Here is an 18,394-nt window from a genome sequence, read left to right as displayed (position 1 = left end):
TAGCTGACCCAGAGACACTGGAATAAATAATTATAAGCAACTGAGCTAGAGTGGTTTCTTACACAGCATTCTTGCAGCAGTAGCTGATAAAGACTGGCAGCAGGGGTTGTAGTAGTTACTTTAACATCAATGACTGTCACCTTCCTCTTCCTTTCAAACAACAGAAATTCCTGAGACAAGTGGGTGTGGGGTCCGAATTAGGAGACTAAATGTCAAAATCAGAAAAGATACATTTGGGAGTTTTCATTTTCTGCCATGTTGGCATTTTACTCATACATTAAAAGTCCCTGAAATATCGCTTGTTGGCTGTGCTGTTCTATAGATCCGTTCTATAGACATTTTGATGCACTTTATTACAAACTTTAAAATCATATTAGCAGCTGTTATTTTATATCACAATGGATTAATAAGATGCATTTTCACAAATAAGACACATTTTAGATAGTTTTGAAAAAATTTCAGTGTGAAAATCTTATGCCAGGATTCCACATTTTAAATGACACATTTCCAAATAGCCTAAAGTGAAAATGCTCAAGTAATATGCCTATTTGTACTGTGCTTGAAACTATCAGCCTCCCAACAACCCAGGAAACACATAACCTTCCTACATATTATGTTATTTTCTATTGTTGCATGTGACATTCAGGGAAAATACATCTCTTGGTTCTTGCTGCAGGGTAGTTCAGTGAGTAGCACTTTAAAAAATGAAAATGCACTTTTTTCAGTTTTCGATTGCAATACTCAAATGATGTACATGAGAATTATCAGAAAAACATTCATTCTCCTTCAAATATTAGAATAATAGAATGTTCTATTGCCTTTTCATGTGAAATAATTAGGAAAAATAAGGATTTTTTTTTTCTTGGAGGCAATCCTGCTTCCTATGGTGTTGCTAAGGAATAAGGAATTTTCCTTCCAACTGATCTTAAAAGAGATATCTAAGATCTACATCGCCTGTTTATGGATTACAGCTAACTTTATAGTTGTGCATAAACTGTACATTTGAGTGCAGTAAGACACGTCCCCTGTCTCACAATAAAAATATTATGGAACATTATATTTCCATATAGTAATGGTACTCTTATTTTACTAGTAGAAAGGTACAGTACTAATTTAATTGACTAACATAAAAGTCTCTCAAGTAAGATCAATACTTTATTTTCTCCACAGTTTTCATAAATGAAGATTTAATTCCACCTTCGTTCCTTAGCCCCCAAGGCAGCGATCAGGCACAGGTCTGCTGACCACCCTGCTCTCTGTGACATAGACACAAAACCTTCTGAGCAACTTTGTAATGTAAGCAGCAGATCACAACGTTCCCTGGTTGCTGCACATAGCAATCACCAGGGAAGCTTTTAAAAGGCACCAATGCCCCAGCCCCTCCTCAGACCAATTAAATCAGAATCTCTAGGGGTGGGTTTGGGGTACTATTATGTTTTTAAAGCTCCCCAGGTGGTCCAAGTGTGCCTCCTGCTTCGTCATCCACTGACTCAGGCTCTGAATTTTAGGGGGACTGACACAAGTTAAGATCTCAGGTAGACAGGCTCACTTCGCTTGGTGTCTGCCCTGCATTCCTGCTCTGGTTGCTAAGGGCAGAAACTCCCTGCTTGATGCCCATGCTAGGCAGTTTCTCTTGTTGGTGGTGGTATTTTTTTTTTTCCTTCGTACACTGTGGATCTTTATTGCCATTGCTTCAATGCTTTTGAGCGCAGAACTCCTACCGACATCAGTGGGGGTGCTGCTCCTGGAACAAGTTTGGAATGCACAATTGAGAGCTCCTTGGTGCAGTTGGAGAGGGAATCTTGCCCTGAGCTTTTTACATATACCAGGGTTTAGGTTTCTTTCTTCCTTTGCTTTCTTCATTTTAATTTTGCATCCTCATGCCTGTGCTTTGTGATTATGAATTTTGACTTCAGAGTTGCTCCTTTACTTTCTCTAAATTTTGCACATACTGTCATTCTCTTTAGGTCTATTGAGATTCACTCTAGGGTAGTTTTTCCTCTGAGTCAGCAGATAGAAAAAGAGAGAAAGAGATAGGCCCAGTTTCACTTTTGACCAGAGCAGATCGAGGGCCACTGAGTTCAGTGGTTTAAAACTCACAGTCCTTTTCAATGCAATGAGCATACCAAGTAAGAAGAGTTTTTTGGTTCCTTTTGATAATCAGATGTTATTAATCTGGGTAGGTCTATCAGGATTTAATGACATTGGGCATATGATAATTTTGTACTTTATGAGAAAAACATTATTTCATGAAGTTTTCTAGAAGGGGAAGGGGAAGCAGTGACAGTTGCCTGGGAATTTCTCTAGACTTCTATGGGAGGGATACCCATGAAAATTCCTGAGTGAGAAGCAGTCTGCTTTATGAGGTTAACAGTTCTATCTTCTCCTATCCTGAAAGGAAACCTACGAACAGTGTTACTACTCCATCAATCAAAGTGGATAAATTGACAGTTGGGGCCCGTTTCCTCAGGAATACCACCAGAATACAATGTATGGTATGAAATGATGCATCTAGTCTTACAATATACAGTTGGATCTCGCAATTCTTGAAAGGGAGAGAGGGTGCCCAATGCAGCTATACAAGTGGCTTTGAGTGTATAAGATTACGATGCAGTCTTTCAATTGGTCTGTAGAGCACTTATGATAGCATAAGGTTATGTAACATGCCACCACTCCAGTTATTTTCCTAGGAAAAAGTCAAAGGAATTTTTTGATGGAGAATATTTTATTTCCATTACTGTCATTTTCTTTGGATAACTATTTTTCAAATCCTCTAATCCAGAAAAACTCAAGATTCTATGATAGTTCTCATTATAGAAAATCCAAATTGATGACTTTCTTTTTTTAGAGAAAAATGAATGCTTTCATTTAAAGTCATATTGCCCAGTTGATACTGTGTGCTTAACTCTTGCCATCACCACTGATGATGAAGCTCTCATTGAGATGGAATTAACTCCAGCCGTTGGATCCCATGAAACCTCCCAGGAAAGCTCACTGTGGCATATTTTTTTTTCTTTAGTTACTTATTTGGGGGATTTTTTTTTTCAAATAAAATATTTTAAGACGAGATCAGGTGTGTTCAGGGTGGCATGGAGGTAGACATAAATAAGATATTTTAAATATTTCAGAAAGTGGGAAAGGGGGAATTCAGAACTTAGTCAAATACCTATGTCTTTTTACCTTTAGAGGAAAATCACATATCAACAATATTTAGAGAATTTCCTCCAAAAGAAACCTTGGAAAAAAGGCAATCAGCATTAAAAAATTAATACAAAAGCCTCTATATTTCAATTGTTAGTTTTTTCTGCCTGCAACTAAAAGGAGGTAGATTGTGACCAATTTGAGCCAGAAACTACTGGACTTAGATACAAGTTTGGTCATGAATATTACTGATAACAAAAGAAAAGTGATCCCAATTCTTGAGAATTACTGAGGTTTTACCCTCACTTGCTATCTTTAGTTCAGTGCTATTTGACATAGAGAAGATCTGTGAAAAATCATGGATTTTTGCTATGAATTATTTAGCAAAACAAAGGAAAAAGGCTCATTTCCTTCCTTAAAGCTAACATACCACTACTGTCACAGCAAAAATAAGCAAGCAGTGCTGGAAACTTGAAATGGGAAATTTTTAAATTCACATTTACATTTGGCCATAAGATTTCCTTATTATCTCATCAGACTTCAAAAAAGCAAAGGTCATAATAAAAAGCATAGAAAAAGAATCAACTTAAAGGAAATGTGTGGGAAATTTACCTCCAGGGTTACATTTTTTAAAGGGCTCCAAAACGAGTATACAAAGTATGGGTGAATATACTACTGCACATACACAGTCATTTTGGTGTGACAGAAACAGCAAGGTATGTATCTCACGAGGCAGACTCTCTACTCAGTACACAAAGCTTTGCACAGACAAGGTGTAAAAGGTTGTGAGTAGGGAGAATCCAGAGCAAGGAGCTCCACTGGGCAGTATCTAAGCCTGCAGCAAACGTGCTGAGTTTGGCAGAAGGCTGAGCAGAGATATCTAAGTAAGCAGTATGTGGCGAAAGTTATTTTAGAATAAATCAGATGCATTGGTTAGCTGATCAGAGCACTAAAGCAAAAGTGGAGCTGCAAGGGACCCCCAAAACATTTATTCAAACATTGGCTGAATCAGTAGCTTTCTTATAAACATGGCCAGGAGGTTTAGAAGGCATAGGGTGAAAGGGAAGGGAAGAAGACAAGAAAAGGAATGAATATGAAGGAAGAAACAAATCCAAGTATGTACACAGCTAAGAATCAAGAATCTTGATTCTATGGGTGACAAGGGGAATATCTGAGTAACAGAATAAAGAAGTTAAGTGGAACAGTCCCTGATTAATGAACGAGTTAAGTGCCCAACCTAAGTCTGCAAGTCCTACTCTGCCACCCCTCATGTTACTTACTGGAGGACTTCTCAGACATTTCCACTGGCAAAGGACAGTGAATACATTCTCTGGAGGCTATAGTGGCAGAGCCTGCAGCAATCCTACAAATACATTGTTTTCTCTCTAAAATAAATGCAAATTGTATATTCTAATCTCCATTATACCCATGCTTCACCATACAGGTTTTCTTCAACTCTAGATCGCCTAGTTCAGTGTTCCCCATTAATGACATAGCTTAGCAAATCCCTCAGTACACACCATAACCCTGAGTACATACAGACCAGTTTGAAGATAAGGGAAGGGGAAATAGATCTCCAGTTACTAAGAACGAGGCTTGAGCTGGACAGGCAATCAAATAAAAGAGGCACCAACAGCTTAGGGAAACAATGAGCCTTGGGCTTCTATGATTATTTCATCATAGTTTCTGGGCCACAGTAGTCATGACACTGATGAATTAAAGCAAATTTGTACCTGAGAAAGAACTGTAAACATAGACATAAGCACAGCCATGATGGGAGTGAAATATTAGATCGTAGTTTTGACTCGGTGCTTTCTTCCAATCTCTACTCCTGACATCGCTCAATATAGTCTACTGGATCTAACCCACTCAATCTAATTACCAAACTCTAGCCTGCATGAGAATCACTTGAAGATCTCATCAAAACACAGATTCCTGGGCCCCATCCCCAGGCTTTCCTATTCAGTGGGACTGGGATGTGGTCTAAGGATCTGCATTTGTTAACACATTCCCAGGGGATGCTGATGCTGCCATCCTGTGGTCCACACTTTAAAAAACACTGATCTAAACCCTTCTTTGCTCACTGACCCAGGGAAGGGATGCATAATAGAAATTTGAGAAAAAAAAAAATCTGAGATTTGAATCTTAAACCCTGGACTTTTCATAGACAATGATTTGGAAAAATATCGAAAGAGCTGGAAACAAGTCTTCTTTTCCCGAAAGAAATTGATTAGTATTTAGATGCTGGTGAGGTCCCCGAGAAATAAGCCTGGATTCTGACACCTTCTCTATGAGTCTGGGATTAGAGATGGGGGTGGGGGAACAACAGCTGATAAGATGTAAAAATATAGGGAACCTACACCCCATCCTCAGGTAGAGCCCTGGGAATGTGGGAAGACAGGAAAAGCCCAGAGAAGATATGAGTACATAGTGTGTCTGAGTCAAGAGTTGGCAAACTATTCCTTAAAGGGTCAGATAGTAAATATTTTAGCCTTTGTATGCATATGGACTCTGTCACAACTACTCAGTTCTATCATCAGCACAAAAGTAGCTACAAGTGATATGTAAATGAATGATTATGGCTATGTTCCAATAAAACTTTATTTACATAAACAGGCAGCAGGCCCTGTTTGGTCTGTGGGCCATAGTTTGCCCATGCCTGGTCTAAGCCAGCAGAGCTTCTGATAGCTGATGAGGACTTCCTACATTCCAACATGTTCCAGGGGACCCAAAATCACACCATATGCTAGATGGCAATGTGCAAATTGGAAACGGCCTTAGGCAGCTTCTCTGAGATTCCAGGAACCAGCATGGTGGGAGAAGCAACAAAGCCCTGGTTCTTAAGGTGCCTCACTGAGGTGGAAGGATGCTAGGCTTCACATCCCCACAGTGTCTTGGGATCAGGTAAGCCCCCAGAGCAGCTATACAAATCCAGGCAAATGAGAGAAGGGGAGGGTGACTCCAAATTGATTCTGTTTCCCCAACTCTTGCAGAATGGAGGCTCAAAATAGAAATAGAGTTATTTTTAACAGCCAGATTTATGTTGTAGCTTATTTTTGTAAGAATAAGACATTTTCTTGTTAATTTGAATTTTCTTTCAAACTTGATACGTATTTTTATACTTGCAACACATCACTAGCCGTATTTCAAGTATTCTGTAGTCATACTATTAGCTGCCGGTTGCCATGTTGAACAGTGCAGATTTAGACACCAAGATTTTCCCTTTTACCCCTTCCCAGAACACTCACACCACCGTCCCGTCACCCCTGTATTTTTTCTGACCTTAGAGTTCAGAAGAAGGTTGTGTAGGGAGGGTATAGGGTCCGGCTGCTAGAAGCATGGAAGGAAAATGAAGGAAGGAAGTCAAAAGCCTCTCTTTAGAGCCAGTGAGGAAACCAGGAGGATAACCAAGCTCATGAGATATTACTTGTAAGGAACGTGAAAAATCTGGGTTCAAGTCAAGGTCTGTGTAACTAACCATTTTAGGAAAACTTGTACAATGGATTAATTTAAAAGGCTAAATATGGTAACATTTCCCAGCCATGTTCACTTTTAATAATTTTTAAGTGAAAGATAAATATAGAATAGTAAATAAATGTTATAAAGATAATTCACAATTTGTCAAGAATAGTAACAAATAGGATAACTTGATGTTCACACATTCTAAGAGAACTAGCCATAATATATTTATATACCCTAGTATGTGGTTGATAGTTAAATTACTATCTATGGATAAAAATTGGAAATAAGATGGTTCACCCAGACACTGTTGCCTTAGGCAGGTTCAGAAAAGGGGTGTCCTGTAACTAGAGTGCCCTCAGAACCCTGCTGTATGTTATTTCTCAAGATCTACGTACTTCATCTCTAGTCCAATGGGTTTGTAAGTTTAAGTAACACTCAGCTATGTAATCCATAGAATCATAAAAACCAAGCCAAATCTGGAAGCAGAAAGTCTAAAGTAGAGGGAAGAGCCCCACTGAACAGTCTATGAAATTTAGACATGACTGCTAACACTATACTTGTGAACATTGCATTTCCATGGACTAAAACAGCTAACAAAAATCACTTCCTTTCAGCCTGTACCAAAACAAGGACATGGTCATAGATTTCTGGATAAACAAAAAATAATGTTTTTCAATTCAGGAGAAAATATGTCATGTAATTTTTTTAAGAAATTACATTCATGAGATGACAATGGATTAATCATGGTTTTCCATTTGGGCAACACCTTTCCTGCCTCTCTAGGACCAGTACGGTAAAAAAATAATTAAATTTTTTTTTAAAAGTTAAAAAAATAAAAAATATTGCAAGCTATGTATGTCTTTTAAATGTTACAGTACCAAGTCTTATAAAATAAGCAGGTGGAAATAATTTAAATAATATTTCATCTTACCCAATACATCAAAAAATTATTTCAACACGGAATATAAAACATCATTAATGATATTTTTACTTTTTTATACTAAATTTTTGAAATAGCATGCATATTTTATTCTTAGAACACATCACTGGCCACATTTCACATACCTAATGGCCACACGTGGCCAGCAGCTACCATACTGGACCCCACTACATCAGATATCCTGTGATCACCAGGAAGTAATGAAAAACAAGACCTGCTTTTTGCCAGAAATGGTCAGAGCTTGCTTCCCCTTCAACCAGCACAAAGCTGCTTCACAAACTGTGAGATCAGTGCAGTCAGCAAATTTCACTGAATGGAGACTCTTAATATCACTGATTTAAACATGTGGCATGTGTGGAGACCCTGATTATTTCTACCCACAAAATAAGAATAATGCTTAGCTGTTAATGACAGCTAAGTGTCAAACAGCAAACACTCAGCATGACACCTCGAGACGATCACATGTGCTTTGTCTTTTTTTTTTTAAAGAGATGAAATCATTAAAAGCTTTCTTGAAATTACATTCTTTTTATTCTTAGATTTGATAAATAGCATACGTGTTGGGAAGTGGGGGCCCAGGAGAGGGAAGATTTGAGTTTTTACAGCTGACACATCGCTTGGAAAAAAGTCCCAGGGTAAAAACAGTTTGGATGGAGGAGAAAGAAAAAATTTTACTGCGACACCATCTTGCCTAACTTGCTAGCATCTCCTGCTGCCTGGATATTCTGACCAAAGTGGCGGGTATCACCTCAGGTCACAATCTGCCAAATAGGAAGATGACACTGACAGAAGTTATTAAAATTCGCCATGAAAAACAAAAAATATATATAGATTAGCCAGGGTGTTCAAGGAGCTCTTTTCTTATCCCTAGAGGGAAAGCAGAGGTTACCCTCCTAAGGCAGCAGGTAGCCAGGATTTGAAATGTCCCACAGTTTGGAAGGCATGCCTCTTAGAATCACTCCCATCAACGTATTCACAGTAGAACCAGTGACTTGCCAGGGTTTCTGGGGATTTTAGGAGGGTCAGTGTGTCTTTCTCTTCCACCACTGAAAGAACAAAAGGTGCATGCCATTTAGGCTATGCTGTCTGGTTTTGGGCCATACTGATTATCTCACAAAACATCCCCAAAGGAAGTCAAGCATATGGGTGTGTCTATACAACCTTCGCCAAAATGGACCAGGTCGAAAATGTTTTGTCACCTGAATGAGCTGTGGGGGTGCCAAATTGGCTACAGAAGGCACAATCAGGACCAGTGGGCAGAAGTTGCTGAATGCAATTTTCAATTCATTATTTGAAAAGAGCATTTAGAAAATCAAGAGTCCAACAATGGCATGGATTTGGGAAGAAGACAGCTTCAAATCAATGGCTCTGTCCAAGCATTGATTGATTGATCTCCAGGCAAGCTGCATTGGGAAATCCTATATTTTGAAAGATCTCTTCACTCAGTTGATAACCTCTAAGTGCCCAGTACTGGGATCAGAGAAATTAAAAGGACATGGACTCAGTTCTCAAATAATTCTCAGTTCATGATTCCATCCATTGTTGGTGTCTATAATCACAGAGTTAAATCTCAAAAGAGTGTGGCCAATTTGAAGCCCCAGATCTATATAGGCAGCCTGTTCCAATAAGGCAATAAAATCAACCAAAACATTAATGATGATACAAGCCTCAGGTCATGCCAATTTTTCTGCCTGGAATTTCTCCCTCCATCCCCTAAGTTTATTTCTTCCAGTTGCCAGGTAGGACCCTACCTTCCCATGGTCCCCTCTTTGACAATGCAAACCGACAATCAAAATCTTTCTCTTTTTGGGAACCCTATTACACAGATAGTTAACACTGTCAAGCTCCAGTCATTTCATGCATTTTAATCTTCTCCATAAGATTACAAAGTTCTTTATAAAAATTCGGGGGTAAACATAGTCTGAATTTTCTATATTCAGAACTATGATAATTCTAGGTTTGTTGCAAGAATGATGAAAAAATATGTATTAAATGAATTGAAAATTCAAGAGTATTAAGAATATTGACAAAGTGGTTAAAAATAAATGATCCCAACCAAGAAAATCAATGAAAAAACTCTATCGTGCTACTTAGGGCTCTAGAGTACATATAGAATAGGCTCAGGAAAAGACACAGAACGGGCATAAATTAAAATCGGAAACTATTTATATGCTCAATACCAAAGAATTTACAGTATAAGTCAATTTAAAATAAAAATTCCCAATTGTGTTCTCTTTCACTAACAGTTTTTCTTGTTGTCATTTCTTAATTTAGGTACATAATTGACTCAAAGTTCCTTTCACGTTGTCGAAGGATTTCTCTATGGTACTCAAGGATCTCCAAATAACATGGACCAATCAAGCCACTACACAAAAGCTAACGAAAGCTTTCTATCAGGGAAAAGCTTCTTTACTCCCTGCCTCAACTGAGTCACCTTCAGCTGATACATTTCCATCTTCCTCACCTTCCTACAAATGTGATTAACAGTATAGTTTCCATTAAAGAAGAAAACTCACTAAAATACTATGTTTCATTTAATGTGTGTAAGAAGATACTAAGAATCAACTTCTGCATTTTAGCTATTAGAGACATACTATATGACCTGTCTAGAGGCATTTTAAAGAATTAAGAAATTTTAAAAACATTGTTTTTATTTTAAAACATAATGATTGCAGTCAGTTACTTGTGGTGATGGGAGAGATAAAGAAATACAGCCAACTAAGACTTTTAAACCTAAGTATAATCAGTACTCCTGTCTTTCTTTCCCATGAAGAATGGCTCAGAGTAAATTTTAAGTACTCTGGTAAATAGAAATAAGGCAGTTCTTTTATTTATCTCATTTCCATTCTTATGGAGGTATTCATGACAATGATATAGGACTAACTCGGAAAAAGGAAACATGAGCAGATTATAAATAACCACACCAAGCAGTCCGGTATCAAATCACTGACAGGCACACTATCACAGCTGAGAAATCAGAGAAAAAGTTAGAGGAATGACCACACTCACGGCCAGCCCCACCCGTGAAAGTTCAAACCTTAAGAGGGAAGAAATGTAAACAATAGATCCAGTTTTATTAGCTTGAATTACTGACGTTCTATGCACATTACAAGGCTTTTTGGCACTTCCGCATCCAGGGTGCCTTGCCTTGGATCTCTCTGAAACTTCCAGGAATGTTTAACAGCCCAGTGGCCCATGTCCTAACTACTCTCTTCACTTGAAAGGAGAAAGTCAAAACTTTTGCTCAGTTACCCCTAAGGAATCCCATCCCATTTAGGTCTTAGTTCTTGTGTCCCACCCATTGTGTAGTTTTTCTCCAGTGAGACAACCTGCAGTGATGTTAACAAGCCCTGCCCGTGACACCAGGAGACCAGTAGTCAGTGAAGAAACAGGCCTTGGTGACCTGAGATCCCCAGTACCATCACCAGCCTTAGGTTTAAGGAGTGAGGGGTTAGAAATCGCCTGGACTTATGCTTTGCTATCACAGCCCATGCACCTTAGGCCCTGGCTCCCTCGTTAAATCCCTTTAGTTACACACCTCTCTCTGGTTACACACACATACACAGCATGGCTTCTTTGGCTGAGACATCATTGTTATGATATTTATTGAAGAATTATTGAGTTAAAGTCTTCTTGTCTACAACTTATTTAATCCTCACAACTATTGGAGGTGGATTCTACCACTAACCCCATTTTGTAGGTGCCAAAACTGAGGCACATAAAGAAACTGGCAATTTTCACAATGTCACACAGCTGGGAAGTACAGAATCAGGATTGGAGTCAAGCAGTCTGTTTCTAGAAGCCACCCTTTGTTCTGTGCCCAGTACTGCCTGCCATACCCACCCCTGGCTTTCAGATCCCAGTCAGAGAGAGGAAGAAGCTACCATAAAACCCACAGAGACCTGGTGACTTGCCCAAGGTCAAGAAGAGATGGCAAGAAATTAGTTCACATGGCATTCATGTGAATTACCCCTGTAATAGGTAGCATATGGTGACTTGGTCTGAGTTTTTGGCAGAGGTCTGGCAGAGAATACTCAAAGGACTCTGTCTCTCCAGAATCTCTCTGGATGAGCTCTGTGGAGTTTGGTATATCAAGCCACAGAGACATCTTCCTCATCCATCCTCCACATTAGCAGTCAGCCCTGCTTCCTTACTAAGCTTTAAATTCTCTTTGCATAGGAGCCAGCTCTGGCTTTGTCTTGCTGGGTAAGAGCCTGCTCTCATTTTAGCCTGATGTCCCAATGTCTTCTGTGTCTAGTGTTTATTTTTCAGATATAAGGATTGCCGAAACCATTCTAGATGAACTTCTGAGAGTCTGGAGTGTGTCTGGAGACCATATTGGATATAATAGCAAGTGGTTTCTACAATATCTACTGGATCAGACAGTGTATTTTTGGGCTGAAGCTTATGCATTTTCAGTGCCATCTTGCAATTAAAATGGAAAGTAATTATCCCGTTCCAAAATGTGGTTGAACTAAAAATTATATTGTAATATTTCCCCATAAGATGAAGGGGGTACCAGAACTACCCTGATTCCATTTATTTTTAATGCCCCATCAAAGAGGACAGGATTTGCCATTTTGTAAGAAACCATCTGACTCATCTTGAACTTCAGTGAATCCAGTGCCTAATTCTATGTGACATGTATGGTGGTGCCTTATATTTTTGCAAAAATAAAATCCCTCTGATTAAAATTTCACACCTAGCTGAGGACCATGAAACTCTGATTACCTGGTCCAGTCCTCGCCCAGCATTGCCAAAAGGTTTACAAACCTCAGTACAACTTGAGGGGAACTTGGCCTAGGCTTCAAGTCAGTGGAATCATTCAAAGCCCAAGGCATTTGCCAGGTGGCTGGTTCCCTGCCCTGTGTCAGCAGCTCTAAATTAGGCACATGCTCTTTAAACTAGCCATGAAAATGATTGGCCAATATAGCCAGAGCCCAAAGGAAATATCAGGCTGGCCGTGACTGAGGCTAAGGGCATAAAAGAAGTTCATCATTCCTCTCCTTTGTCATTCTCCATGGGTTTGAGTGGAGAAAGCAAAGTTTATTCTCTGAAAGCAGATGCTAGAGGTCCAGTGACATTGAAAGAAATAGAAAAAATTGCAAATGCCCAGATCTGCAAATGTTGGTGTTATAAAATAGAGGCAGGGGCAATCTTTAGGCTAATGATATAAAATTGTTTGTAAAGCCTGGGGCTTAAACATCTCTAGTGCCACAACTAGCTGCTGTTTTAAAAAGGACATTAGGTTTGCATTTGCATCTTTGAGATAAAGATTTTTATGTCAGAAGTTCAGCCCTCTGGACAGTGTATAATCATAAGAAATACTGTCGGGGTTTTACCAATTGTCCACAAACCCGGTGTTTGCTTTTTGAAGATGGTTTGTGGCCCATGCTTCCATGTGACCTCACCTTCCAAAGGTTAAAGATACAGTCTAAAGTATTATCCATAAGTTTAAATCCTTCTAAAAGTTGTCGATGTTCTCAATTTGTAAAACCTTGTTTATTCTTCAATACTTGCTAGTTTCAAGGAGGTTCACTAGTTTTCTAGTTACTGAAGTTGGTGAACAAGTCCTATGATCACTTCTTTTGACTAGATAGATTTCAATCATTTGTAAGCCCAGGCTGTGGTGGCAATGTGAAGGATGAATTGACATCTGTGAGAGGTCAGTGAGAATACCCCCAAAAATATGTACAGGGTTTGAACTGAGAGGGTAGTACAAGGTTTGGAGAAGAGGGGGGTAAAAGGGAGATATATTGTAGCCCTGAAATCATCACAATTTATGTATTAAACCTCAAAGAAGACTCAGAATTTTCTGAGACCTTTTGAAACTATTTAGAGATCCTTAGCAGAAGTCATGAGTGCTGAGAAAGAAGTAATGAGAGAAAGCAAGGGGTGAATTCTAGGACAGAAGCTTGCTAGGGAGAAATCTAGAATTTGGCAAAGTCATTTGAAAGGATATGATTGAAGAACACGGCAAATAGAAGGGGTTCATTTAAAAATATTTGGCACATCCTGATCTGATGAAGGACATAACAAAAGAAGAGGCACATGAAATAGAGATAGAGACGTAAATAGTGTTAGGACCAAGGTCGAGGCTGGGCCAATTTTAGAGAATAAGCATTAGATGCTACTGCAAGGCACTGACAGGGTCCCTGAGAATTAGGGATGCATTAGACCACCTGACAGATGCATGGAGGTGTGACCCACATGAGTCCCAGAAATGAACAGAAGAAGCAAAAAAAAAAAAAAAAAAAAAAAAAAAAAAAAAAAAAAAATGAGCAACTGATGACTTTAAAATTAGAAAAACTAAATTTGGGCTTATTATGCCCAAGAGGAATATAGCCTGATGCACAATTTATGCAAATTGATAAAGCTGATTACACAAATTAGCTAAGGCTTTGGCTTGTTTTTTCTCTGGTCAATAAGTCCCGCCCCACCCCCTCCTTTTTTCAAACTCAGTCTATCACTATTGGCATTTACAACAAACCATCTTGTTACTTGTGATGGCCAATTACTTGAAAACACTGAATGAAAATAGTTTCTTATTTCAGGCTCTAGGCCTGAACTTGTAGGACGCTGAATGAGCAGGATAGATTAGAATAACTGATTCTCCTATAATAGTGACATAGTTAATTTAACATAGCCCCAAATCAGCTCTCAGGAGATTTTCCATTCAGATAACCCTCAACAAAACTCCATCTGAGTTTTACTCAACAGAATGCAACATCTTTTTTGTGAAGTATTATTAATATGCATCTCAGCCAATCCTCAGAGCCATCCTAGGAAGAAGAATCTATGGACAGAATTTAAATGTGAGAAACTAAGTTTCAGTAAAATTAAGTAACCTTCCTGATATGGTTTGGGTGTGTCCCCACCCAAATCTCATCTTGAATTCCCACATGTTGTGAGAGGGACCTGGTGAGAGGTCATTGAATCATGGGGGCAGGTTTTTCCCTGCTGTTCTCATCATGGTCAGTGAATCTCATGAGATCTGATAGTTCTATAATGAGGAGTTTCCCTGAACAAACTCTCTCTTTGCCGGCTGCTATCCATGTAAGATGTGACTTGCTCCTCTTTGCCTCACACCATGATTGTAAGCCTTCCCCAGTCAAGTGGAACTCTAAGTCCAATTAAACCTCTTTCTTTTATAATTGCCCAGTCTTGGACATGCCTTTTTCAGCAGTGTGAAAACAGACTAATACACTTCCTAAGGTCACAGAGTCAGTAGGGAATAGAACCGGGATGCAAATCCAAGTCTGCACTCTTCTATCTAATAAGGGTTAACACTTATCATCAGTTCTCTTAGCTCAAAATGTTGAATCCACATAGCTGAATTTTCTGATTCAAATACTCACCCTAGTGTGTGTAGTTTTAGAGAGTGAAAATACACTACATGATGGGCAGGAAAGCTCCCTGCAAGGCTTCTTGTGAGGTTGGTGTGCTGCAGTGTTGAGGATCCTAGGGTTAGAGAGTCCTGCTGCTTAGCTATCTGTATGGATCTTGAAAAGAGAGTTAATATCTCTCAATCCCAACTTTCTCATCCATACACTGAGGATACTATTATACAGTACTTTCCTTATGAACTGTGTGAAGGCTAAATGAAAAAAAAATAAAATTAAAGCATTAAAACACAGTGCCTGGCCCAGAGAAGTCAGTCAATAAATCATTAACTATTAGGACATTCATAGTGACAGAGAGAACCCATGTGTTATTCAACAAACTAAGTAGTGCTAAGTAGCAGCTACTATTCACATATTAACTCATCGTATCCTTGCAACCACTCTTGGTGAGGTAAATATAATTACCAGGCCCATTTGACAGCGGGGAAAATGGGACTTCGGGTAAGTCACATGCCCATGGCCACAGAGCTGGTGCAGGGCAGGCAACAGCCAGCAGCTGGCCCTCCATCAGTTTATAGCAGCACTGTTGCATTCAATCACTCTGTTATCCACCATAGTCTCAAACCACAGACTGCCGCTCCTTCTTCCCTGCTTTGCTTAGTTTCCACATGGATTTAAGCAACTATCGGAAAACAGTCTATCCTCCAGAAAAGTACAGCCCAATATTAATAAAACAGAAGCCATGTGACCAACGATCATGATTCTAACAGGCAGAAACATGCACTCTGACAGCCTTAAAAAGATAGACATTCCCAGATAGAAATCCTTGATCTCCCAGTGACTGATTTTATTCTACTTTCTTCTCTTATATTTAGAGCATTTTCTTCGATGAGGCATACCATTTCCCATGAATAAAAATGGAGAAAGTAACAAGGAAAGGGAATCCCATCTAAAAAAATAAAAGCTCTGTCTTGTTCTTTCCTCTTCAACCTGCCCACATGCCAGCTGTGAGCTTTGATAGCTTAATAGGACCTCCCCACGGCCAAAGGACAAAAGAACTGTCTGTCAATGTGCCGGGACCAGTGTTGCCACCAAGGTGCAGATTTAATTTCTCCAGTTTGGTGACATGTGACTGATGATGAAGTCACCAAGACAAGGAAGAAAGTTGGGAGGAAAAATGAAACACCCTGTGTATTAGCAAGAGATTTAAATAAAAATGAGTTTCCTTTTTAGAGGGTTGTTCTTTATGAAGTAATCTCAAGCCATTTATTAAAGCATTTGTAAAAATCTACCTAGTAAATAGAGATCACTTATTATTTCTTACTGTCAGTGTTCTTAGCAGTGGTAATTTGTCCGAAGAAACAGTTAGCAACAATTGGGATATATTTTTAAATCATAGGCTACATGAGGAAATACTGGATATGTGAAATACAAAGATGAATCATTGAGAAAAGATGTTGCTGTACTACATAGAGAAATGACTCAAAGTGGGAAAGGCAAAAGCCTTGATAAGAATTTATCCACATGCAAAGAGAAGCGCTGAAAGAAGCAAAAGTAGCAAGGGGTCTTCTGGTACTTAATTATAGCTTTGGAAATAAAGTTAGACACAGGAATTATACATTAATATTAACAGGACAATGGCTTTTCCTTCCTTTCAAGTATTGTGTGGAATAATTCTGTAGAACCAGATGATCGCACTTAGAATAACTCTGAGATCTGAAGGAGTGCACTGGGAGAGTTGTAGGTCCTAAATTACTAAGAGACAACATTAATGGAATACTTACCTTACTGTTTACCAATATTAATGAGTACATAACCTAAGCTTGAGTAGATGTAGGAAAGAACATAAATTCCAGATATTACAAAGAGAATAGATACACAAAGGTGAAAATCCTTTCTCTCACATTCTTGCTGAAAGTTTCCTAGTCTTTTCTTCCTAGGCACACTAATATGAAGAGGCCAAATTTAAAATCCAATGAAAGAATTTGTTTCATACAACTCTAGAGGAAGATGGTAGACAAAGTAAATGGGAGGAATTATAGCATCTTAAGACTTCTATGGAATTTTCAGAGGTGAATCTTCTAAAGCAAACTACCAGTCTGGCATTTAGAAGGGTCTGTTTGTTGATTTTCTCTCTTCAATCTCCCCACTGCTCAGCACTTACACTATTCTTAATAAAGTTGGCTATGACCTCCATGTCACTACATCCAATGGACTATTTCACTCTCAAATTCCTTGATCACTCAGTAATAGACAACAGCATGGACTTTTGTTTCCCTGGCAACCATAACACCACACTCTGCTGACTTTCCTTCTACCTATCTGGATACTTCTCCTTAGTATATTCTCATCCTCTTCTACCCAACTTTCAATTTCAGAGTCTCTCAAGGCTTGATCCTGGAGCTTCCTGCTTTTTTACTATCAACTCTCTTCCTCAGGTAGCTATTGACGTCCATGGCTTCTATTACTCTCTATACACCTATGACTTTCTGACATACGTCTACAGCTCAGATGTCTTCCAGTCTTCACTGGGATGTCTTAGAGGCACTTACACTGAGCCAGACTCATGATCCTTCCCCTCATCTTGAACCTTCTCTCACATTTCTGAACTCAGTCAATGACATGTCCATCTTCATAACTGCAGAGGCCATATACAAGTCTATTCCTCATTGTCCATCGATTTAATTCTTAAAAGAAAGAGCCTTTCCCTTCTTGATTTCCATGGTGACAACTTTCATCTAAGCTTCTTTCACATTTCATCAGAAATATCTTTCTAATTTATCACTCCATATCTCCCCTTGAGGCCCCTACATCCATTCTCCCATTAGCAGTCAGGGATATTCTATGAATATGGAAATTTGATCTGGGTACTCTTGTAAAGGCCTTTAAACTTTCTCATTTTTCTGAGAATAAAAACTCCCATTTTTAACATGGCCTAAATACAAAGACCTGTAAAATAGGAGGAGGTTATCTTTACTGCATCCCTGCAATTTTCTGCTTCAACCATACTTTCCTCCTTTCTGTTCTTCCAAGAGGCCATATTCCTGCCTGCTTCAGTGCCTTGTACATGCCTGGGCCTTTTCTCCCATTCAGCCTTCAGAGTTCAATGCCACATTATATCCTCAATAAAGGATTCTCTGGTATCTTAGCCTAGGTCAAGTCTTTTTTTTTTAGGTGATTATTTAGTCTCTGAACGTTTCCTTCATAACACTTATCATATGTGTGCCTATCTATCTATCTATCTGTCTACTTAACGTATTCAATAAATGGATGCTCACTCTAGTGAACATTGGCTAAAGTTTCTGACCAGGCAACCTGAGTAGTAAGAGACATTGTGGGGTAACGGTGATAGCTGCTGTGGCAGATTAATTGGCAGCCGAATTAATAATTTCCTTGTATTCACATCCTTCACAATGTGACATTGCAAATCATTCCATCAAGCATTAGCGTTGATTTCCCTACCTTTGAACATGGACTGGGCTTGAGATTTGCTTTGGCAAAGGAATGA

The sequence above is a fragment of the Cebus imitator genome, unplaced genomic scaffold (genome assembly GCF_001604975.1).
Source record: "Cebus imitator isolate Cc_AM_T3 unplaced genomic scaffold, Cebus_imitator-1.0 Scaffold24, whole genome shotgun sequence".
NCBI classification, from domain to species: domain Eukaryota; kingdom Metazoa; phylum Chordata; class Mammalia; order Primates; family Cebidae; genus Cebus; species Cebus imitator.
This window is presented reverse-complemented; position numbering follows the sequence as displayed.